General features: G+C 53.7%; 10 non-coding genes across 10 annotated transcripts; 5 read left to right on the top strand and 5 right to left on the bottom strand.

Moving 5' to 3' along the window:
• The first annotated feature begins 1,560 nt into the window (after window positions 1–1,560).
• LOC148678780 (U1 spliceosomal RNA) lies at window positions 1,561–1,724 on the top strand. Its single transcript, XR_015940196.1, has one exon. It is a non-coding gene; the product is annotated as a U1 spliceosomal RNA (small nuclear RNA).
• A 1,391-nt stretch (window positions 1,725–3,115) lies between these two features.
• On the bottom strand, window positions 3,116–3,234 carry LOC148678779 (5S ribosomal RNA). The gene has a single exon (XR_015940485.1). It is a non-coding gene; the product is annotated as a 5S ribosomal RNA (ribosomal RNA).
• Window positions 3,235–5,057: 1,823 nt separating this feature from the next.
• Window positions 5,058–5,221, top strand: LOC148678778 (U1 spliceosomal RNA). The gene has a single exon (XR_015940173.1). It is a non-coding gene; the product is annotated as a U1 spliceosomal RNA (small nuclear RNA).
• Window positions 5,222–6,612: 1,391 nt separating this feature from the next.
• LOC148678777 (5S ribosomal RNA) lies at window positions 6,613–6,731 on the bottom strand. Its single transcript, XR_015940484.1, has one exon. It is a non-coding gene; the product is annotated as a 5S ribosomal RNA (ribosomal RNA).
• Window positions 6,732–8,565: 1,834 nt separating this feature from the next.
• LOC148678776 (U1 spliceosomal RNA) lies at window positions 8,566–8,729 on the top strand. The gene has a single exon (XR_015940149.1). It is a non-coding gene; the product is annotated as a U1 spliceosomal RNA (small nuclear RNA).
• A 1,387-nt stretch (window positions 8,730–10,116) lies between these two features.
• On the bottom strand, window positions 10,117–10,235 carry LOC148678775 (5S ribosomal RNA). Its single transcript, XR_015940481.1, has one exon. It is a non-coding gene; the product is annotated as a 5S ribosomal RNA (ribosomal RNA).
• A 1,845-nt stretch (window positions 10,236–12,080) lies between these two features.
• Window positions 12,081–12,244, top strand: LOC148678774 (U1 spliceosomal RNA). The gene has a single exon (XR_015940796.1). It is a non-coding gene; the product is annotated as a U1 spliceosomal RNA (small nuclear RNA).
• Window positions 12,245–13,633: 1,389 nt separating this feature from the next.
• LOC148678773 (5S ribosomal RNA) lies at window positions 13,634–13,752 on the bottom strand. The gene has a single exon (XR_015940480.1). It is a non-coding gene; the product is annotated as a 5S ribosomal RNA (ribosomal RNA).
• Window positions 13,753–20,719: 6,967 nt separating this feature from the next.
• LOC148678772 (U1 spliceosomal RNA) lies at window positions 20,720–20,881 on the top strand. The gene has a single exon (XR_015940231.1). It is a non-coding gene; the product is annotated as a U1 spliceosomal RNA (small nuclear RNA).
• Window positions 20,882–22,270: 1,389 nt separating this feature from the next.
• On the bottom strand, window positions 22,271–22,389 carry LOC148678771 (5S ribosomal RNA). Its single transcript, XR_015940757.1, has one exon. It is a non-coding gene; the product is annotated as a 5S ribosomal RNA (ribosomal RNA).
• Window positions 22,390–22,935: the final 546 nt, after the last annotated feature.

The following is a 22,935-nucleotide window of genomic DNA, read 5'->3' as shown; positions in this document are numbered from 1 at the left end:
AGCACACTGCAAACATTTCGGGGCTGTCGCGTGTTTATTTCAGCACATAAAGCGCGCGGCGCCTCCGCCCTCTTGTGGCCTTGCGGCGTCAGAGCAAGAGGCTCCTTCTCGCTGCCCTTCCGCTGTGTTGCAGGGCCCCGAGAGGGAACCCGGAGCGCGCACTTTGTGGGGGGGCGGGGGACCGCGTTCGCGCTCTGCCCCCGGTCTCTTGCGCGAGTACTAAATCTCACGGCGCCAGCCAGCGGCCAGGAGACGAGTACAATTTCGCGGGACAGGGGGGCCTCGTCATTGATCGTTACAGGTGAGACGGGGATTAGGAGGAGACCCCGACTGATGGGTGACACCGCCGTGACTCCTCGAGAGAGACGCCCTGGGATTTGGAACGGCCAAGGAGGGTCAGGACACCTCGGTTTGACGCCTCCCCCCGAAGGACGGCGCCTGTTTGTGCAGCAGAGTGTCGCCATCAGGAGGCTGGGGCATAAGAGGGCCACACAGCCCGCAGGGTGAGCGCTCCCTACTGGTCCCAGTCACACCTCTTGCAGGAGCAGCAGCAGCCTGAGCTTTCCCGGGGGGGAAGCTCCCATCCGGGTGCCGGCCAGGCTCACACCTGCTGGGCTGCTGGGGGTGAGCCCAGTCGAGAGTCGCAGGGCGAGAGCTAGTCACCGGGGAGAAACGATACAAGTGAAGGATTGCTCGGCCCTCGGCACTTGAAAAGACCGACAAATGACTCGTTCCCGCCGGAGCTGATTGTACCTGCATGTGTCGTGTCGTCTTCTTCCCCCGCCCCGCTGTGTTTGCTGTATTGTCTCTGAAGCCGGCCCCCCCGAGACGAGACGGGCTGTTCCTGTGCCCCAATTAACACTTTACAGGTGCCATTCCCCGGCATTGTGGCCATTGTCGGTGCTCACACGCGATAAGATAAGGCGGAGGAGAGCGGGGCATGCCCAGCGCCAGACATTCAAGGAGGGGGCAGTGCGAGGTGAGGTGAGGTGAGGTGAGGTGCGACACGCCGGAGCCCCGACGCTGCTAACGCGGAGCACTTGTTGGACTGGCATCGACAGGACGTGTGCGCTCGGAGCGAGCCTTCCCTGCGGCGGAGCGCGGGAACTTTCTCCCCCCCTCCCGCTGCAGGAGTTGTGTGCGCTGCAGCGGTGCCGAGAGAAAAGCACAGAAGGCAGCAGGCTCTGGAGAGCAGGTAAGAGACGGGGGCAGGCGAGCAGGCGAGCAGGCTCGTTTTTTTGGAAATTGCTGAAAAGGTTTGTTCGGTGTGTGGCAGGCGCACGTCGCGAGCTTGCGTGGCGATCTGCCGGCCTGGTGATATGTAAATGAGGCCGAATAACATCCCGGGACATGCTGCGGATGCGAAATGGCGACTGCAGATGTGTAGGAAACGACGCGCTCGTTTTCTCGCTTTGCCCTCGCTTTTGAGTGTTAGTGTGGCGTGTGAGTGTGCGAAAGAGTGGGCCCAGCAGGAGGCGGTGGCGTGCGGGGCGAGGAGCTGGCCTAGGCTGCGAGTACTGTGCTGTGAGTGCGGCCCGCTTGCAGGGGCCTGTACAACTCATACTTACCTGGCAGGGGAGATACCTTGATCAAGAAGGAGGTTCACCCAGGGCGAGGCTCGGCCATTGCACTCCGGCTGTGCTGACCCCTGCGAATTCCCCAAATGTGGGAATCTCGACTGCATAATTTCTGGTAGTGGGGGACTGCGTTCGCGCTCTCCCCTGATGTGCTTGGTCCAAGAACAGATGCAGCAGTGCGGGCGGCTTTGCCGTCTGCTGGGGAGCTGTGCTGGGTGCCGATGAAGCGGCTCCAGCGATGGGGGTGACTACAGAACCGCCCTGGGCTTTTTCGCGAGCACCGCCTGACAACGTGGTCCTCCTTTTCATGCCCGCTACAGCCAGAACGCTATTTGTATAACCACAAAAAACAATCTTGTGCTTATACACGTTAAATGTTCACCTCGTGACAAGGTACTTCAATTGTGATCTTTCAGCTTGTCTGACCCTGGTGGTCTGGCTGACTTTTGCTTTCTCCCGCTCTCTGTCCGGGGACAGTAATCCTTTATTGTTTTTCTCACACTCCATCAGTTTGACTTTGTAGTTCAGTCTGTTGCCCGTGTGTGTGTGTGTACCAGTTTGTAGTGCAATGTAACCTGACTACCTTACGTCCTGCACTCATAATATAATATATATATAGAGAGAGAGAGAAATACTGTATATCTTAAGAACAAAATCCAACACCAAAAGCTCTTCATGAGTCATTATACCCCAGCATTGAAACCGAGTTCTTACCAGCATGCAACACATTGCTCATCCAACCAGAAGATCAAGGTGTGATGGTCAACTTGAAGTGCATGAAGTAGGAGTAAAAGCAGTACCCCGAAGCAGGACCACAATTCGAAAGGAGTGGATGCCACTATTTCTCTTATTTTCTTAGTTATAGGTCCATGGAAGCATTTCAAGCTCATTACACTACTCCTCCTGGACATGAATTCCCTTTTCAAAGCGAGTCTTTTTGCTGTAGTTTGCATGGTTTAGGATGCTGATCGAGGTTAGCCTTGATTTGGTCATGGGGGCCTCGGTACTGTATGCTAATGCTAAAGACAGTTCACCAGTTTTCTGATTGTTGGGTTCTGTATCAGTGCAGGAATGTCAAATAGTGAATGGCTGTACCTCTGTTGTATCCGTGCTCAATGAACGAAATCGGTTATAAATGAATGTATGTATATTTGTACGCAAAACGAGTTGTTTATTGACTGACCTTCAATTGCAGATTTAGAGGCAGCTTCGATATTCGTTTTACAGCCGTTTTTTTTTCATATGAATCACACGCATGCCATTCAAAGGGCCACTTTAGCGATGAGCAGATTGATCCATGTTTCTTGTGCATCTGAAGGGATGTGAGGGAGCTTCTCTTTCTGAACTGGCATGCCTTAAAAATGGACGACCGTCGCGATACCGTTTGCCAGTCAGTGTTGCTGAATGAAACAAAAGTGGGAAGATTGAAATGTTTGGTCTTTTCGTGAGCACCCCGGGAAATAAATGTCCATAGTCGAGGGTTTTTCCTCCCAAAGCCTACGGCACCAACGGCGACCCCTGCTGGCCGAGAGAGCAAAAGCTTACAGCACCTGGTATTCCCAGGCGGTCTCCCATCCAAGTACTAACCAGGCCCGACCCTGCTTAGCTTCCGAGATCAGACGAGATCGGGCGTGTTCAGGGTGGTGTGGCCGTAAGCGAAAGCAACGGCGCCTGACTCGCTACTTGAAGCTGTGTGTGGCGGGGGCTCCGTGCCCCCCGAGCGGGACTCAAGGATCGTTCGTGTGCAACTCTTTGGAAAGGAGCTGCTTTCCAAATCGCATTGCGTGCCTGGATGTTGGCGACTGTGCGACTGTGCGACTGTGCTCCCTTCAGTTGCCTGGCCCTGCTCTTGCCCCGCACTGGAGCAGGACAAATAAACTGCACGGAGGAGCAACAGGCAAGTCTTCACCAGACAAAAACCTCCAGTGCACAGCACACTGCAAACATTTCGGGGCTGTCGCGTGTTTATTTCAGCACATAAAGCGCGCGGCGCCTCCGCCCTCTTGTGGCCTTGCGGCGTCAGAGCAAGAGGCTCCTTCTCGCTGCCCTTCCGCTGTGTTGCAGGGCCCCGAGAGGGAACCCGGAGCGCGCACTTTGTGGGGGGGCGGGGGACCGCGTTCGCGCTCTGCCCCCGGTCTCTTGCGCGAGTACTAAATCTCACGGCGCCAGCCAGCGGCCAGGAGACGAGTACAATTTCGCGGGACAGGGGGGCCTCGTCATTGATCGTTACAGGTGAGACGGGGATTAGGAGGAGACCCCGACTGATGGGTGACACCGCCGTGACTCCTCGAGAGAGACGCCCTGGGATTTGGAACGGCCAAGGAGGGTCAGGACACCTCGGTTTGACGCCTCCCCCCGAAGGACGGCGCCTGTTTGTGCAGCAGAGTGTCGCCATCAGGAGGCTGGGGCATAAGAGGGCCACACAGCCCGCAGGGTGAGCGCTCCCTACTGGTCCCAGTCACACCTCTTGCAGGAGCAGCAGCAGCCTGAGCTTTCCCGGGGGGGAAGCTCCCATCCGGGTGCCGGCCAGGCTCACACCTGCTGGGCTGCTGGGGGTGAGCCCAGTCGAGAGTCGCAGGGCGAGAGCTAGTCACCGGGGAGAAACGATACAAGTGAAGGATTGCTCGGCCCTCGGCACTTGAAAAGACCGACAAATGACTCGTTCCCGCCGGAGCTGATTGTACCTGCATGTGTCGTGTCGTCTTCTTCCCCCGCCCCGCTGTGTTTGCTGTATTGTCTCTGAAGCCGGCCCCCCCGAGACGAGACGGGCTGTTCCTGTGCCCCAATTAACACTTTACAGGTGCCATTCCCCGGCATTGTGGCCATTGTCGGTGCTCACACGCGATAAGATAAGGCGGAGGAGAGCGGGGCATGCCCAGCGCCAGACATTCAAGGAGGGGGCAGTGCGAGGTGAGGTGAGGTGAGGTGAGGTGCGACACGCCGGAGCCCCGACGCTGCTAACGCGGAGCACTTGTTGGACTGGCATCGACAGGACGTGTGCGCTCGGAGCGAGCCTTCCCTGCGGCGGAGCGCGGGAACTTTCTCCCCCCCTCCCGCTGCAGGAGTTGTGTGCGCTGCAGCGGTGCCGAGAGAAAAGCACAGAAGGCAGCAGGCTCTGGAGAGCAGGTAAGAGACGGAGGCGAGCAGGCTCGTTTTTTTTGGAAATTGCTGAAAAGGTTTGTTCGGTGTGTGGCAGGCGCACGTCGCGAGCTTGCGTGGCGATCTGCCGGCCTGGTGATATGTAAATGAGGCCGAATTGCATCCCGGGACATGCTGCGGATGCGAAATGGCGACTGCAGATGTGTAGGAAACGACGCGCTCGTTTTCTCGCTTTGCCCTCGCTTTTGAGTGTTAGTGTGGCGTGTGAGTGTGCGAAAGAGTGGGCCCAGCAGGAGGCGGTGGCGTGCGGGGCGAGGAGCTGGCCTAGGCTGCGAGTACTGTGCTGTGAGTGCGGCCCGCTTGCAGGGGCCTGTACAACTCATACTTACCTGGCAGGGGAGATACCTTGATCAAGAAGGAGGTTCACCCAGGGCGAGGCTCGGCCATTGCACTCCGGCTGTGCTGACCCCTGCGAATTCCCCAAATGTGGGAATCTCGACTGCATAATTTCTGGTAGTGGGGGACTGCGTTCGCGCTCTCCCCTGATGTGCTTGGTCCAAGAACAGATGCGGCAGTGCGGGCGGCTTTGCCGTCTGCTGGGGAGCTGTGCTGGGTGCCGATGAAGCGGCTCCAGCGATGGGGGTGACTACAGAACCGCCCTGGGCTTTTTCGCGAGCACCGCCTGACAACGTGGTCCTCCTTTTCATGCCCGCTACAGCCAGAACGCTATTTGTATAACCACAAAAAACAATCTTGTGCTTATACACGTTAAATGTTCACCTCGTGACAAGGTACTTCACTTGTGATCTTTCAGCTTGTCTGACCCTGGTGGTCTGGCTGACTTTTGCTTTCTCCCGCTCTCTGTCCGGGGACAGTAATCCTTTATTGTTTTTCTCACACTCCATCAGTTTGACTTTGTAGTTCAGTCTGTTGCCCGTGTGTGTGTGTGTACCAGTTTGTAGTGCAATGTAACCTGACTACCTTACGTCCTGCACTCATAATATAATATATATATAGAGAGAGAGAGAAATACTGTATATCTTAAGAACAAAATCCAACACCAAAAGCTCTTCATGAGTCATTATACCCCAGCATTGAAACCGAGTTCTTACCAGCATGCAACACATTGCTCATCCAACCAGAAGATCAAGGTGTGATGGTCAACTTGAAGTGCATGAAGTAGGAGTAAAAGCAGTACCCCGAAGCAGGACCACAATTCGAAAGGAGTGGATGCCACTATTTCTCTTATTTTCTTAGTTATAGGTCCATGGAAGCATTTCAAGCTCATTACACTACTCCTCCTGGACATGAATTCCCTTTTCAAAGCGAGTCTTTTTGCTGTAGTTTGCATGGTTTAGGATGCTGATCGAGGTTAGCCTTGATTTGGTCATGGGGGCCTCGGTACTGTATGCTAATGCTAAAGACAGTTCACCAGTTTTCTGATTGTTGGGTTCTGTATCAGTGCAGGAATGTCAAATAGTGAATGGCTGTACCTCTGTTGTATCCGTGCTCAATGAACGAAATCGGTTATAAATGAATGTATGTATATTTGTACGCAAAACGAGTTGTTTATTGACTGACCTTCAATTGCAGATTTAGAGGCAGCTTCGATATTCGTTTTACAGCCGTTTTTTTTTCATATGAATCACACGCATGCCATTCAAAGGGCCACTTTAGCGATGAGCAGATTGATCCATGTTTCTTGTGCATCTGAAGGGATGTGAGGGAGCTTCTCTTTCTGAACTGGCATGCCTTAAAAATGGACGACCGTCGCGATACCGTTTGCCAGTCAGTGTTGCTGAATGAAACAAAAGTGGGAAGATTGAAATGTTTGGTCTTTTCGTGAGCACCCCGGGAAATAAATGTCCATAGTCGAGGGTTTTTCCTCCCAAAGCCTACGGCACCAACGGCGACCCCTGCTGGCCGAGAGAGCAAAAGCTTACAGCACCTGGTATTCCCAGGCGGTCTCCCATCCAAGTACTAACCAGGCCCGACCCTGCTTAGCTTCCGAGATCAGACGAGATCGGGCGTGTTCAGGGTGGTGTGGCCGTAAGCGAAAGCAACGGCGCCTGACTCGCTACTTGAAGCTGTGTGTGGCGGGGGCTCCGTGCCCCCCGAGCGGGACTCAAGGATCGTTCGTGTGCAACTCTTTGGAAAGGAGCTGCTTTCCAAATCGCATTGCGTGCCTGGATGTTGGCCACTGTGCGACTGTGCGACTGTGCTCCCTTCAGTTGCCTGGCCCTGCTCTTGCCCCGCACTGGAGCAGGACAAATAAACTGCACGGAGGAGCAACAGGCAAGTCTTCACCAGACAAAAACCTCCAGTGCACAGCACACTGCAAACATTTCGGGGCTGTCGCGTGTTTATTTCAGCACATAAAGCGCGCGGCGCCTCCGCCCTCTTGTGGCCTTGCGGCGTCAGAGCAAGAGGCTCCTTCTCGCTGCCCTTCCGCTGTGTTGCAGGGCCCCGAGAGGGAACCCGGAGCGCGCACTTTGTGGGGGGGCGGGGGACCGCGTTCGCGCTCTGCCCCCGGTCTCTTGCGCGAGTACTAAATCTCACGGCGCCAGCCAGCGGCCAGGAGACGAGTACAATTTCGCGGGACAGGGGGGCCTCGTCATTGATCGTTACAGGTGAGACGGGGATTAGGAGGAGACCCCGACTGATGGGTGACACCGCCGTGACTCCTCGAGAGAGACGCCCTGGGATTTGGAACGGCCAAGGAGGGTCAGGACACCTCGGTTTGACGCCTCCCCCCGAAGGACGGCGCCTGTTTGTGCAGCAGAGTGTCGCCATCAGGAGGCTGGGGCATAAGAGGGCCACACAGCCCGCAGGGTGAGCGCTCCCTACTGGTCCCAGTCACACCTCTTGCAGGAGCAGCAGCAGCCTGAGCTTTCCCGGGGGGGAAGCTCCCATCCGGGTGCCGGCCAGGCTCACACCTGCTGGGCTGCTGGGGGTGAGCCCAGTCGAGAGTCGCAGGGCGAGAGCTAGTCACCGGGGAGAAACGATACAAGTGAAGGATTGCTCGGCCCTCGGCACTTGAAAAGACCGACAAATGACTCGTTCCCGCCGGAGCTGATTGTACCTGCATGTGTCGTGTCGTCTTCTTCCCCCGCCCCGCTGTGTTTGCTGTATTGTCTCTGAAGCCGGCCCCCCCGAGACGAGACGGGCTGTTCCTGTGCCCCAATTAACACTTTACAGGTGCCATTCCCCGGCATTGTGGCCATTGTCGGTGCTCACACGCGATAAGATAAGGCGGAGGAGAGCGGGGCATGCCCAGCGCCAGACATTCAAGGAGGGGGCAGTGCGAGGTGAGGTGAGGTGAGGTGAGGTGCGACACGCCGGAGCCCCGACGCTGCTAACGCGGAGCACTTGTTGGACTGGCATCGACAGGACGTGTGCGCTCGGAGCGAGCCTTCCCTGCGGCGGAGCGCGGGAACTTTCTCCCCCCCTCCCGCTGCAGGAGTTGTGTGCGCTGCAGCGGTGCCGAGAGAAAAGCACAGAAGGCAGCAGGCTCTGGAGAGCAGGTAAGAGACGGGGGCAGGCGAGCAGGCGAGCAGGCTCGTTTTTTTGGAAATTGCTGAAAAGGTTTGTTCGGTGTGTGGCAGGCGCACGTCGCGAGCTTGCGTGGCGATCTGCCGGCCTGGTGATATGTAAATGAGGCCGAATAACATCCCGGGACATGCTGCGGATGCGAAATGGCGACTGCAGATGTGTAGGAAACGACGCGCTCGTTTTCTCGCTTTGCCCTCGCTTTTGAGTGTTAGTGTGGCGTGTGAGTGTGCGAAAGAGTGGGCCCAGCAGGAGGCGGTGGCGTGCGGGGCGAGGAGCTGGCCTAGGCTGCGAGTACTGTGCTGTGAGTGCGGGCCGCTTGCAGGGGCCTGTACAACTCATACTTACCTGGCAGGGGAGATACCTTGATCAAGAAGGAGGTTCACCCAGGGCGAGGCTCGGCCATTGCACTCCGGCTGTGCTGACCCCTGCGAATTCCCCAAATGTGGGAATCTCGACTGCATAATTTCTGGTAGTGGGGGACTGCGTTCGCGCTCTCCCCTGATGTGCTTGGTCCAATAACAGATGCAGCAGTGCGGGCGGCTTTGCCGTCTGCTGGGGAGCTGTGCTGGGTGCCGATGAAGCGGCTCCAGCGATGGGGGTGACTACAGAACCGCCCTGGGCTTTTTCGCGAGCACCGCCTGACAACGTGGTCCTCCTTTTCATGCCCGCTACAGCCAGAACGCTATTTGTATAACCACAAAAAACAATTTTGTGCTTATACACGTTAAATGTTCACCTCGTGACAAGGTACTTCAATTGTGATCTTTCAGCTTGTCTGACCCTGGTGGTCTGGCTGACTTTTGCTTTCTCCCGCTCTCTGTCCGGGGACAGTAATCCTTTATTGTTTTTCTCACACTCCATCAGTTTGACTTTGTAGTTCAGTCTGTTGCCCGTGTGTGTGTACCAGTTTGTAGTGCAATGTAACCTGACTACCTTACGTCCTGCACTCATAATATAATATATATATAGAGAGAGAGAGAAATACTGTATATCTTAAGAACAAAATCCAACACCAAAAGCTCTTCATGAGTCATTATACCCCAGCATTGAAACCGAGTTCTTACCAGCATGCAACACATTGCTCATCCAACCAGAAGATCAAGGTGTGATGGTCAACTTGAAGTGCATGAAGTAGGAGTAAAAGCAGTACCCCGAAGCAGGACCACAATTCGAAAGGAGTGGATGCCACTATTTCTCTTATTTTCTTAGTTATAGGTCCATGGAAGCATTTCAAGCTCATTACACTACTCCTCCTGGACATGAATTCCCTTTTCAAAGCGAGTCTTTTTGCTGTAGTTTGCATGGTTTAGGATGCTGATCGAGGTTAGCCTTGATTTGGTCATGGGGGCCTCGGTACTGTATGCTAATGCTAAAGACAGTTCACCAGTTTTCTGATTGTTGGGTTCTGTATCAGTGCAGGAATGTCAAATAGTGAATGGCTGTACCTCTGTTGTATCCGTGCTCAATGAACGAAATCGGTTATAAATGAATGTATGTATATTTGTACGCAAAACGAGTTGTTTATTGACTGACCTTCAATTGCAGATTTAGAGGCAGCTTCGATATTCGTTTTACAGCCGTTTTTTTTTCATATGAATCACACGCATGCCATTCAAAGGGCCACTTTAGCGATGAGCAGATTGATCCATGTTTCTTGTGCATCTGAAGGGATGTGAGGGAGCTTCTCTTTCTGAACTGGCATGCCTTAAAAATGGACGACCGTCGCGATACCGTTTGCCAGTCAGTGTTGCTGAATGAAACAAAAGTGGGAAGATTGAAATGTTTGGTCTTTTCGTGAGCACCCCGGGAAATAAATGTCCATAGTCGAGGGTTTTTCCTCCCAAAGCCTACGGCACCAACGGCGACCCCTGCTGGCCGAGAGAGCAAAAGCTTACAGCACCTGGTATTCCCAGGCGGTCTCCCATCCAAGTACTAACCAGGCCCGACCCTGCTTAGCTTCCGAGATCAGACGAGATCGGGCGTGTTCAGGGTGGTGTGGCCGTAAGCGAAAGCAACGGCGCCTGACTCGCTACTTGAAGCTGTGTGTGGCGGGGGCTCCGTGCCCCCCGAGCGGGACTCAAGGATCGTTCGTGTGCAACTCTTTGGAAAGGAGCTGCTTTCCAAATCGCATTGCGTGCCTGGATGTTGGCGACTGTGCGACTGTGCGACTGTGCTCCCTTCAGTTGCCTGGCCCTGCTCTTGCCCCGCACTGGAGCAGGACAAATAAACTGCACGGAGGAGCAACAGGCAAGTCTTCACCAGACAAAAACCTCCAGTGCACAGCACACTGCAAACATTTCGGGGCTGTCGCGTGTTTATTTCAGCACATAAAGCGCGCGGCGCCTCCGCCCTCTTGTGGCCTTGCGGCGTCAGAGCAAGAGGCTCCTTCTCGCTGCCCTTCCGCTGTGTTGCAGGGCCCCGAGAGGGAACCCGGAGCGCGCACTTTGTGGGGGGGCGGGGGACCGCGTTCGCGCTCTGCCCCCGGTCTCTTGCGCGAGTACTAAATCTCACGGCGCCAGCCAGCGGCCAGGAGACGAGTACAATTTCGCGGGACAGGGGGGCCTCGTCATTGATCGTTACAGGTGAGACGGGGATTAGGAGGAGACCCCGACTGATGGGTGACACCGCCGTGACTCCTTCTCGAGAGAGACGCCCTGGGATTTGGAACGGCCAAGGAGGGTCAGGACACCTCGGTTTGACGCCTCCCCCCGAAGGACGGCGCCTGTTTGTGCAGCAGAGTGTCGCCATCAGGAGGCTGGGGCATAAGAGGGCCACACAGCCCGCAGGGTGAGCGCTCCCTACTGGTCCCAGTCACACCTCTTGCAGGAGCAGCAGCAGCCTGAGCTTTCCCGGGGGGGAAGCTCCCATCCGGGTGCCGGCCAGGCTCACACCTGCTGGGCTGCCGGGGGTGAGCCCAGTCGAGAGTCGCAGGGCGAGACCTAGTCACCGGGGAGAAACGATACAAGTGAAGGATTGCTCGGCCCTCGGCACTTGAAAAGACCGACAAATGACTCGTTCCCGCCGGAGCTGATTGTACCTGCATGTGTCGTGTCGTCTTCTTCCCCCGCCCCGCTGTGTTTGCTGTATTGTCTCTGAAGCCGGCCCCCCCGAGACGAGACGGGCTGTTCCTGTGCCCCAATTAACACTTTACAGGTGCCATTCCCCGGCATTGTGGCCATTGTCGGTGCTCACACGCGATAAGATAAGGCGGAGGAGAGCGGGGCATGCCCAGCGCCAGACATTCAAGGAGGGGGCAGTGCGAGGTGAGGTGAGGTGAGGTGAGGTGCGACACGCCGGAGCCCCGACGCTGCTAACGCGGAGCACTTGTTGGACTGGCATCGAAAGGACGTGTGCGCTCGGAGCGAGCCTTCCCTGCGGCGGAGCGCGGGAACTTTCTCCCCCCCTCCCGCTGCAGGAGTTGTGTGCGCTGCAGCGGTGCCGAGAGAAAAGCACAGAAGGCAGCAGGCTCTGGAGAGCAGGTAAGAGACGGAGCCTTGTGGGCAGGCGAGCAGGCGAGCAGGCTCGTTTTTTTGGAAATTGCTGAAAAGGTTTGTTCGGTGTGTGGCAGGCGCACGTCGCGAGCTTGCGTGGCGATCTGCCGGCCTGGTGATATGTAAATGAGGCCGAATAACATCCCGGGACATGCTGCGGATGCGAAATGGCGACTGCAGATGTGTAGGAAACGACGCGCTCGTTTTCTCGCTTTGCCCTCGCTTTTGAGTGTTAGTGTGGCGTGTGAGTGTGCGAAAGAGTGGGCCCAGCAGGAGGCGGTGGCGTGCGGGGCGAGGAGCTGGCCTAGGCTGCGAGTACTGTGCTGTGAGTGCGGGCCGCTTGCAGGGGCCTGTACAACTCATACTTACCTGGCAGGGGAGATACCTTGATCAAGAAGGAGGTTCACCCAGGGCGAGGCTCGGCCATTGCACTCCGGCTGTGCTGACCCCTGCGAATTCCCCAAATGTGGGAATCTCGACTGCATAATTTCTGGTAGTGGGGGACTGCGTTCGCGCTCTCCCCTGATGTGCTTGGTCCAAGAACAGATGCAGCAGTGCGGGCGGCTTTGCCGTCTGCTGGGGAGCTGTGCTGGGTGCCGATGAAGCGGCTCCAGCGATGGGGGTGACTACAGAACCGCCCTGGGCTTTTTCGCGAGCACCGCCTGACAACGTGGTCCTCCTTTTCATGCCCGCTACAGCCAGAACGCTATTTGTATAACCACAAAAAACAATCTTGTGCTTATACACGTTAAATGTTCACCTCGTGACAAGGTACTTCAATTGTGATCTTTCAGCTTGTCTGACCCTGGTGGTCTGGCTGACTTTTGCTTTCTCCCGCTCTCTGTCCGGGGATAGTAATCCTTTATTGTTTTTCTCACACTCCATCAGTTTGACTTTGTAGTTCAGTCTGTTGCCCGTGTGTGTGTGTACCAGTTTGTAGTGCAATGTAACCTGACTACCTTACGTCCTGCACTCATAATATAATATATATATAGAGAGAGAGAGAAATACTGTATATCTTAAGAACAAAATCCAACACCAAAAGCTCTTCATGAGTCATTATACCCCAGCATTGAAACCGAGTTCTTACCAGCATGCAACACATTGCTCATCCAACCAGAAGATCAAGGTGTGATGGTCAACTTGAAGTGCATGAAGTAGGAGTAAAAGCAGTACCCCGAAGCAGGACCACAATTCGAAAGGAGTGGATGCCACTATTTCTCTTATTTTCTTAGTTATAGGTCCATGGAAGCATTTCAAGCTCATTACACTACTCCTCCTGGACATGAATTCCCTTTTCAAAGCGAGTCTTTTTGCTGTAGTTTGCATGGTTTAGGATGCTGATCGAGGTTAGCCTTGATTTGGTCATGGGGGCCTCGGTACTGTATGCTAATGCTAAAGACAGTTCACCAGTTTTCTGATTGTTGGGTTCTGTATCAGTGCAGGAATGTCAAATAGTGAATGGCTGTACCTCTGTTGTATCCGTGCTCAATGAACGAAATCGGTTATAAATGAATGTATGTATATTTGTACGCAAAACGAGTTGTTTATTGACTGACCTTCAATTGCAGATTTAGAGGCAGCTTCGATATTCGTTTTACAGCCGTTTTTTTTTCATATGAATCACACGCATGCCATTCAAAGGGCCACTTTAGCGATGAGCAGATTGATCCATGTTTCTTGTGCATCTGAAGGGATGTGAGGGAGCTTCTCTTTCTGAACTGGCATGCCTTAAAAATGGACGACCGTCGCGATACCGTTTGCCAGTCAGTGTTGCTGAATGAAACAAAAGTGGGAAGATTGAAATGTTTGGTCTTTTCGTGAGCACCCCGGGAAATAAATGTCCATAGTCGAGGGTTTTTCCTCCCAAAGCCTACGGCACCAACGGCGACCCCTGCTGGCCGAGAGAGCAAAAGCTTACAGCACCTGGTATTCCCAGGCGGTCTCCCATCCAAGTACTAACCAGGCCCGACCCTGCTTAGCTTCCGAGATCAGACGAGATCGGGCGTGTTCAGGGTGGTGTGGCCGTAAGCGAAAGCAACGGCGCCTGACTCGCTACTTGAAGCTGTGTGTGGCGGGGGCTCCGTGCCCCCCGAGCGGGACTCAAGGATCGTTCGTGTGCAACTCTTTGGAAAGGAGCTGCTTTCCAAATCGCATTGCGTGCCTGGATGTTGGCGACTGTGCGACTGTGCGACTGTGCTCCCTTCAGTTGCCTGGCCCTGCTCTTGCCCCGCACTGGAGCAGGACAAATAAACTGCACGGAGGAGCAACAGGCAAGTCTTCACCAGACAAAAACCTCCAGTGCACAGCACACTGCAAACATTTCGGGGCTGTCGCGTGTTTATTTCAGCACATAAAGCGCGCGGCGCCTCCGCCCTCTTGTGGCCTTGCGGCGTCAGAGCAAGAGGCTCCTTCTCGCTGCCCTTCCGCTGTGTTGCAGGGCCCCGAGAGGGAACCCGGAGCGCGCACTTTGTGGGGGGGCGGGGGACCGCGTTCGCGCTCTGCCCCCGGTCTCTTGCGCGAGTACTAAATCTCACGGCGCCAGCCAGCGGCCAGGAGACGAGTACAATTTCGCGGGACAGGGGGGCCTCGTCATTGATCGTTACAGGTGAGACGGGGATTAGGAGGAGACCCCGACTGATGGGTGACACCGCCGTGACTCCTCGAGAGAGACGCCCTGGGATTTGGAACGGCCAAGGAGGGTCAGGACACCTCGGTTTGACGCCTCCCCCCGAAGGACGGCGCCTGTTTGTGCAGCAGAGTGTCGCCATCAGGAGGCTGGGGCATAAGAGGGCCACACAGCCCGCAGGGTGAGCGCTCCCTACTGGTCCCAGTCACACCTCTTGCAGGAGCAGCAGCAGCCTGAGCTTTCCCGGGGGGGAAGCTCCCATCCGGGTGCCGGCCAGGCTCACACCTGCTGGGCTGCTGGGGGTGAGCCCAGTCGAGAGTCGCAGGGCGAGAGCTAGTCACCGGGGAGAAACGATACAAGTGAAGGATTGCTCGGCCCTCGGCACTTGAAAAGACCGACAAATGACTCGTTCCCGCCGGAGCTGATTGTACCTGCATGTGTCGTGTCGTCTTCTTCCCCCGCCCCGCTGTGTTTGCTGTATTGTCTCTGAAGCCGGCCCCCCCGAGACGAGACGGGCTGTTCCTGTGCCCCAATTAACACTTTACAGGTGCCATTCCCCGGCATTGTGGCCATTGTCGGTGCTCACACGCGATAAGATAAGGCGGAGGAGAGCGGGGCATGCCCAGCGCCAGACATTCAAGGAGGGGGCAGTGCGAGGTGAGGTGAGGTGAGGTGAGGTGCGACACGCCGGAGCCCCGACGCTGCTAACGCGGAGCACTTGTTGGACTGGCATCGACAGGACGTGTGCGCTCGGAGCGAGCCTTCCCTGCGGCGGAGCGCGGGAACTTTCTCCCCCCCTCCCGCTGCAGGAGTTGTGTGCGCTGCAGCGGTGCCGAGAGAAAAGCACAGAAGGCAGCAGGCTCTGGAGAGCAGGTAAGAGACGGGGGCAGGCGAGCAGGCGAGCAGGCTCGTTTTTTTGGAAATTGCTGAAAAGGTTTGTTCGGTGTGTGGCAGGCGCACGTCGCGAGCTTGCGTGGCGATCTGCCGGCCTGGTGATATGTAAATGAGGCCGAATTGCATCCCGGGACATGCTGCGGATGCGAAATGGCGACTGCAGATGTGTAGGAAACGACGCGCTCGTTTTCTCGCTTTGCCCTCGCTTTTGAGTGTTAGTGTGGCGTGTGAGTGTGCGAAAGAGTGGGCCCAGCAGGAGGCGGTGGCGTGCGGGGCGAGGAGCTGGCCTAGGCTGCGAGTACTGTGCTGTGAGTGCGGCCCGCTTGCAGGGGCCTGTACAACTCATACTTACCTGGCAGGGGAGATACCTTGATCAGCCTGTAGGTGGAGTAGTTGGATTGTTTTTCTTTTGTTGGAAGCAGTGTTCGATTTGCGGTTTTTGAAATGGCAACCTTTGGATCCCGTAAGAATGCTGTACGTTTTGAGCTCTTGGATGACCTCTTCATGGATCGTATGCAGTTCAGCAGAAAAGTGTTACAGAAGGAACTTGGCTTTGAACCTCGGCACTTGGATTTCATCTTCGCTCTCCCAGGTCAGAAAGCATTTGAGGTTGTATTTGCTACCTATCCTCTGTTTGAACAATGCGTGGATGTGTTTGAGGCAAAAAGAGGCAAAGTTCCTGCACTTGAGAAGATCAACTTGCAGCCTCTGACACAGAGAGAGAGGAAAACGGTGCATGTTGTTATGTTCTCGGAACTGGCAAAGACGGAGGACATTCACACCTGGCTTAACCAGTACTGCACCGTCCACCATGGAACTGAGGTTAGAGATGTTGATGGTATAAAAACAGGAGCAAGGAAATTCGAGGTTCGCTTGCTACCGGACAGCGTAAATGGAGGCTTAAGGCACCTGCCCTCTACAATCCGGCTGGGCGCCTGCAATGGCTATGTGTTTTATGTGGGACAACCAAAGGTGTGTCGGCGCTGTGGTGCTGTGGGACACCTGGCATCGTCCTGCACTGTGAAATGCTGCAAGACCTGTGGCAAACAGGGACATTTAGCCTCTGACTGTTCAATGCTGCCAAAGTGCAATTTATGTGGCTCGGAAGGACACGTTTTTAAGAACTGCCCTCACGCCTACGCCAATAAACTCAAAATGAGAAAGGATGAGGCAGTGCTTGTTTCAGCCAAACCGGCCCGAAAATCCAAAGCAAACAACAAGTCAAACAAAGAACCCTTGTTGGACAAAGACTCTCAGCCTCCAGCCAGGATCAGTCCTGCTGTGGCTCCGGGGCTGGTGGAAGAGAAATCCACTACGCCCCCACAACCGCAGACTGCACCAGACAAGCACGAGGGTTTGAAAACCCCCGAGAACAGCGAGGACCCCTCCCCCACTCCTGCTCCTCAGAACGAGGGCCAGTGTGGGGCCCCCCGGTGGAGCGGGTCCAGCGAGGATACCCAGGATTCAGCGGAGCTGCTTTTCTCAGACTCTGCAAGTGCTACAGATGCCCTCCTCTCCTCCATCCAGTCCACCACGGAGGATCTGCAGCAGCTGGTGGGTGAGGGGGAAGAGGAGACTGGTGCATCGGCTGCACCCCTTTCCCCTCAGTGCTCCCAGGAGCTGGACTTGAGGAAAAGAAAAAATGACTCTGTTTTCTCCCCGAGCGAGGAGGAAGGAGAGCATGGCGATGGGGACAGCTGGAACCTCTCCACCCCTCCCTCTACCCCCTTCCTTGAAATGGACTCTGTGAACGCTTTTACTGCTGCCACCCTGATGAAGGCTCATTCAGAGGATGGCTGGCAGGAAATTGGTAAGAAGAAAAAGAAAAAGAAAAAGGTAACAGGTGAGACCGAAGAGAAATGTGTTTTGTAAAGACTGGTTCCACTTTCTTATGTAATATGGCTCTTAACATAATTTCTCTTAACACAAGAGGTATCAATGACAGAGTTAAATGCCAGTCTGTCTTTGATTACCTCCAGCAGAGAGAGGGAGATGTGTTGATGTTGCAGGAGTGTGCTTTAGCCTATCAAGAGAGGTATAAAAGTTTTGAAGATAGGTGGGATAAAGGGCCTTCTGTTTGGTCAGGGGACAATAACAACAGAGCCTCTGGCGTGGCCATTCTTTTCAAAGGATGGGCATTCAAATTGAAAAGTATTCAGAGGGTCATAGATGGCAGGTTGCTGTGTGTGGATGTGGAATGGGGGACCGTTAACCTGCGGCTAATCAATGTGTATTGCCCTACTGACGTAGGAGGAAGGGTGGAGCTACTCAAGGCACTCTCCCCCCTATTGTTATGCAGCACAGACGTGATAGTGGGAGGGGATTTTAATTGTATCTTAGAGCACACAGACAGGCAGTCTAGCTCGCCGATAAAATTGGATTCCAGCTCACTGGCCCTGCAAAACTTAGTTCAAGACTTTAAACTCTCAGACACATATAGATGTATATATCCCACAACAGCAGGATATACATGGTCAGGGAGGAATAGCAGCTCCAGAATTGACTATTGCTTTGTCTCAGAGAGAGTGAAAGTTGTTGGGGTCACTCTTCAGCCTGTCTTCTTCTCAGATCATCAGGCTTTAGGGTGTAGAGTGGAACTCCAGGGCGGGACTGTCTTTGGCCCAGGCCTCTGGAAACTCAACACAAAGCTGCTAGAGAACGAGGGGGTAGTATCCCGCTACAAGGAGAAACTATCACAGTGGCTGTCCTTGCAGTGTCTGTACGGGTCAGTAGGAGAGTGGTGGGAGGAGGTGAAGGTGAGGACAAAGGCCTTTTTCATGGCTGAGGGAAGGAAGGCTGCTGCCAGACGGAGAGGAGTGCTAGCCAGGAAACAGAGGCAGCTGCAGCGTCTCTACACGATGCTGCACAGTGGCTTCGATGTGCTCGAGGATATCGCCCTTTTAAAAAAGGACATCCGGAGCATAGCCGAAGAAAGTAGTCGAGGAGTGCTGTTAAGAAGCAGAGTGCAGTTCTTGGAAGAAAATGAGAAGTGTACTCGCTTCTTTTTCAGGAAAGTGGTAGGCTCCAAGACTGTCATGGAAAGTGTAGTTGATGAGGAGGGACGAGAGAGAACAGAGCCGAGTGCTATCCTCTCCTGCACCGAGGCCTTCTACTCAAGACTGTACAGCTCTACAGAGGTAAAGGATGAAGATATTCATTTTTTTACCTCAAAGCTAGAAAACATTTTGAGTGAAGAAGATAGGGAAGTACTTGAGAGGGATTTGACAGTAGAAGAGCTGAGACAGGCTATGGAGAGCTTACAGAAGGGGAAAACTCCGGGTGCTGACGGGCTCCCTAAAGAATTTTATTGCACCTTTTGGGATCTGCTTCAGGATCCGCTACTGCTCCTATTCGAGGAAAGCTACAAGACAGAATTGCTGCCTGACTCCTTAAGAGAAGGCACTATCTCTCTCTTGTTTAAGAAAGGAGCAAAAAATGACATAAAGAACTGGAGACCCCTCAGCCTGTTAGGCGTGGACACTAAGATCCTGTCCAAAGCCCTTTTCCTGCGCCTACAAAATGTAGTGGCCTCACTGGTAGGGAAAGAACAGACTTGTGGGATAGCAGGACGCCTGATGAGCGACAACCTGGCCTTGTTGAGGGATGTCTGTCTGTACTCTGAGGATCGCTCCCTCCCTCTGTGCATTTTAGGTGTAGACCTAGAAAAGGCCTTTGACCGCCTAAACCGGCAGTACTTAACATCGGTACTTGAGCACATGAAGTTTGGCCCCATCATGAGAAAGTGGATTAACCTGCTGTACACAGGTAGCAACAGCAGAGTCATGGTTAATGGCAATAGATCACGCACCTTTGAAGTCTGTTCAGGGGTGAGGCAGGGCTGCCCATTATCCCCCTTGTTATTCGTTTTGGCTATGGAGCCCTTAGCCTGTGCCTTGCGCCAGGATCAGGCCATTAATGGGATACCAGTGCCTGGAAGTGGGGGAGGAGAGGTAAAGACATCTCTATACATGGATGACGTCACCCTGCTCCTCTCTGACAATGCCTCAATTAGCAGAGCTCTGCAGTGCTGTGATCGGTTCTCTTTGGCTTCCTCCGCAAAAATTAACACATCTAAGAGTGAGATTTTTTATCAGAACTGGAGGGAGCCAAAAGAAGGACATGATCTCAGGCTGCAAGAGAAGAGAATTAAGGTCCTGGGGGTGTATTTTGGAGAAGAGATGGGAACAGTAAATTGGCAGAACAAATTGCCAATCTTAAACAAAAAACTGATGCAATGGAAGGACCGAGACCTCACCATGACAGGGAAGGTGCTGGTCATCAAAGCCGAGCTCTTGCCTGTCTTGAATTTTCTGGCTTCTACCTTCCCAATCCCACACCGTGTTGCGGCGGTGCTGAGGAGATTGATGTTTCAATTTCTATGGGGTGGGAAGCAGGAAAGACTCAGAAGGGAAATAATGTACAGGCCGCTACCCTCAGGGGGGAAGTCTGTCCCAGATATTGCTACGAAGCTGCTGTGCATTTTCCTGGCCTCTGTGCTGAGAGGCTTTGCAACAGCACCTGCAGCGCGTACCTGGACTTATTTTTCCAGGCTCTGGGTAGGTAGGGAGGTGTTCAGAGTGTGGGGTGTCAGACCCAAGCTGGACGTCCCACTCTCTGACACATGCCCTGCAATTTATGGGACAGTTAAAAGTTTTCTAAGATCTCACCCAATTGGCCATATTCCCCTCCGAGATGTCAGCGTCCAAAAACTGGAAGATTTCGTAGCACCCCAGAACAATAGGCAGACCCCTGTGGGCATTTTAACATCAGCCCAAACAAGGAAGGTGTGGAAACACACATCCTCTAAATTTCTGTGCAACATTCACAGAGATTTAGCCTGGAGTGTCGTCCACCAGTGCTTACCGGTACGAACTTTCTTGTACCGTAGGGGCCTCACCCCCAGCCCTCGCTGCGTTAGGGTGGGCTGCGGCGAGGAGGAGACTGTGACCCATCTCCTGTGGTCCTGCTTTTTTGCTAAGGCCTTCTGGACACAGTTTGAAGATTGGTTGCAGGCTCTCTCGCCCCAATTTACCCTGACCGCTGCTTTCATCATATACGGCATCTCTCCTGTCAAGCTTCCTCCTGACATGTTTGACAGGATCTGGGCCGTGGTGAACAGTGGGAAAGACGCCCTGTGGAGAGTGAGGAACATGGGGCTGTTCAAAGGCATAGAGGTCCCAGTCAAGGCAGCAGGTAGCCTGGCCCTGTTCATCACCCGAGAGAACTATTACCTCAGAGATCTGTGGAGAGAAGGGAGGGAGGAAGCAGAAAATCTGTGGGAAATAGAGAGCATTGGACAGTATCTCAAGAAACTGTGAAAAACATTATCATGTTTAAATAAAGAATGTGATTTGCACCAGAAAAAAAGAAAATTGTTGCTATGTAACTGTTACCGTGTCAAAATGTAATGAGATGTGATCATATATACTGTTTTAAGTATGTATATTAATGTAAAGCTTTCTGATTTGTGATTTCCTGTATTTTTTTGTGAAAAGAAAATAAAGTTCTTAAATCGGTTCACCCAGGGCGAGGCTCGGCCATTGCACTCCGGCTGTGCTGACCCCTGCGAATTCCCCAAATGTGGGAATCTCGACTGCATAATTTCTGGTAGTGGGGGACTGCGTTCGCGCTCTCCCCTGATGTGCTTGGTCCAAGAACAGATGCAGCAGTGCGGGCGGCTTTGCCGTCTGCTGGGGAGCTGTGCTGGGTGCCGATGAAGCGGCTCCAGCGATGGGGGTGACTACAGAACCGCCCTGGGCTTTTTCGCGAGCACCGCCTGACAACGTGGTCCTCCTTTTCATACCCGCTACAGCCAGAACGCTATTTGTATAACCACAAAAAACAATCTTGTGCTTATACACGTTAAATGTTCACCTCGTGACAAGGTACTTCAATTGTGATCTTTCAGCTTGTCTGACCCTGGTGGTCTGGCTGACTTTTGCTTTCTCCCGCTCTCTGTCCGGGGATAGTAATCCTTTATTGTTTTTCTCACACTCCATCAGTTTGACTTTGTAGTTCAGTCTGTTGCCCGTGTGTGTGTGTACCAGTTTGTAGTGCAATGTAACCTGACTACCTTACGTCCTGCACTCATAATATAATATATATATATAGAGAGAGAGAAATACTGTATATCTTAAGAACAAAATCCAACACCAAAAGCTCTTCATGAGTCATTATACCCCAGCATTGAAACCGAGTTCTTACCAGCATGCAACACATTGCTCATCCAACCAGAAGATCAAGGTGTGATGGTCAACTTGAAGTGCATGAAGTAGGAGTAAAAGCAGTACCCCGAAGCAGGACCACAATTCGAAAGGAGTGGATGCCACTATTTCTCTTATTTTCTTAGTTATAGGTCCATGGAAGCATTTCAAGCTCATTACACTACTCCTCCTGGACATGAATTCCCTTTTCAAAGCGAGTCTTTTTGCTGTAGTTTGCATGGTTTAGGATGCTGATCGAGGTTAGCCTTGATTTGGTCATGGGGGCCTCGGTACTGTATGCTAATGCTAAAGACAGTTCACCAGTTTTCTGATTGTTGGGTTCTGTATCAGTGCAGGAATGTCAAATAGTGAATGGCTGTACCTCTGTTGTATCCGTGCTCAATGAACGAAATCGGTTATAAATGAATGTATGTATATTTGTACGCAAAACGAGTTGTTTATTGACTGACCTTCAATTGCAGATTTAGAGGCAGCTTCGATATTCGTTTTACAGCCGTTTTTTTTTCATATGAATCACACGCATGCCATTCAAAGGGCCACTTTAGCGATGAGCAGATTGATCCATGTTTCTTGTGCATCTGAAGGGATGTGAGGGAGCTTCTCTTTCTGAACTGGCATGCCTTAAAAATGGACGACCGTCGCGATACCGTTTGCCAGTCAGTGTTGCTGAATGAAACAAAAGTGGGAAGATTGAAATGTTTGGTCTTTTCGTGAGCACCCCGGGAAATAAATGTCCATAGTCGAGGGTTTTTCCTCCCAAAGCCTACGGCACCAACGGCGACCCCTGCTGGCCGAGAGAGCAAAAGCTTACAGCACCTGGTATTCCCAGGCGGTCTTCCATCCAAGTACTAACCAGGCCCGACCCTGCTTAGCTTCCGAGATCAGACGAGATCGGGCGTGTTCAGGGTGGTGTGGCCGTAAGCGAAAGCAACGGCGCCTGACTCGCTACTTGAAGCTGTGTGTGGCGGGGGCTCCGTGCCCCCCGAGCGGGACTCAAGGATCGTTCGTGTGCAACTCTTTGGAAAGGAGCTGCTTTCCAAATCGCATTGCGTGCCTGGATGTTGGCCACTGTGCGACTGTGCGACTGTGCTCCCTTCAGTTGCCTGGCCCTGCTCTTGCCCCGCACTGGAGCAGGACAAATAAACTGCACGGAGGAGCAACAGGCAAGTCTTCACCAGACAAAAACCTCCAGTGCACAGCACACTGCAAACATTTCGGGGCTGTCGCGTGTTTATTTCAGCACATAAAGCGCGCGGCGCCTCCGCCCTCTTGTGGCCTTGCGGCGTCAGAGCAAGAGGCTCCTTCTCGCTGCCCTTCCGCTGTGTTGCAGGGCCCCGAGAGGGAACCCGGAGCGCGCACTTTGTGGGGGGGCGGGGGACCGCGTTCGCGCTCTGCCCCCGGTCTCTTGCGCGAGTACTAAATCTCACGGCGCCAGCCAGCGGCCAGGAGACGAGTACAATTTCGCGGGA

The sequence above is a fragment of the Lepisosteus platostomus genome, chromosome 1 (genome assembly GCF_059453375.1).
Source record: "Lepisosteus platostomus isolate fLepPlt1 chromosome 1, fLepPlt1.hap1, whole genome shotgun sequence".
Taxonomy (NCBI): Eukaryota; Metazoa; Chordata; class Actinopteri; order Semionotiformes; family Lepisosteidae; genus Lepisosteus; species Lepisosteus platostomus.
This window is presented reverse-complemented; position numbering and strand designations above follow the sequence as displayed.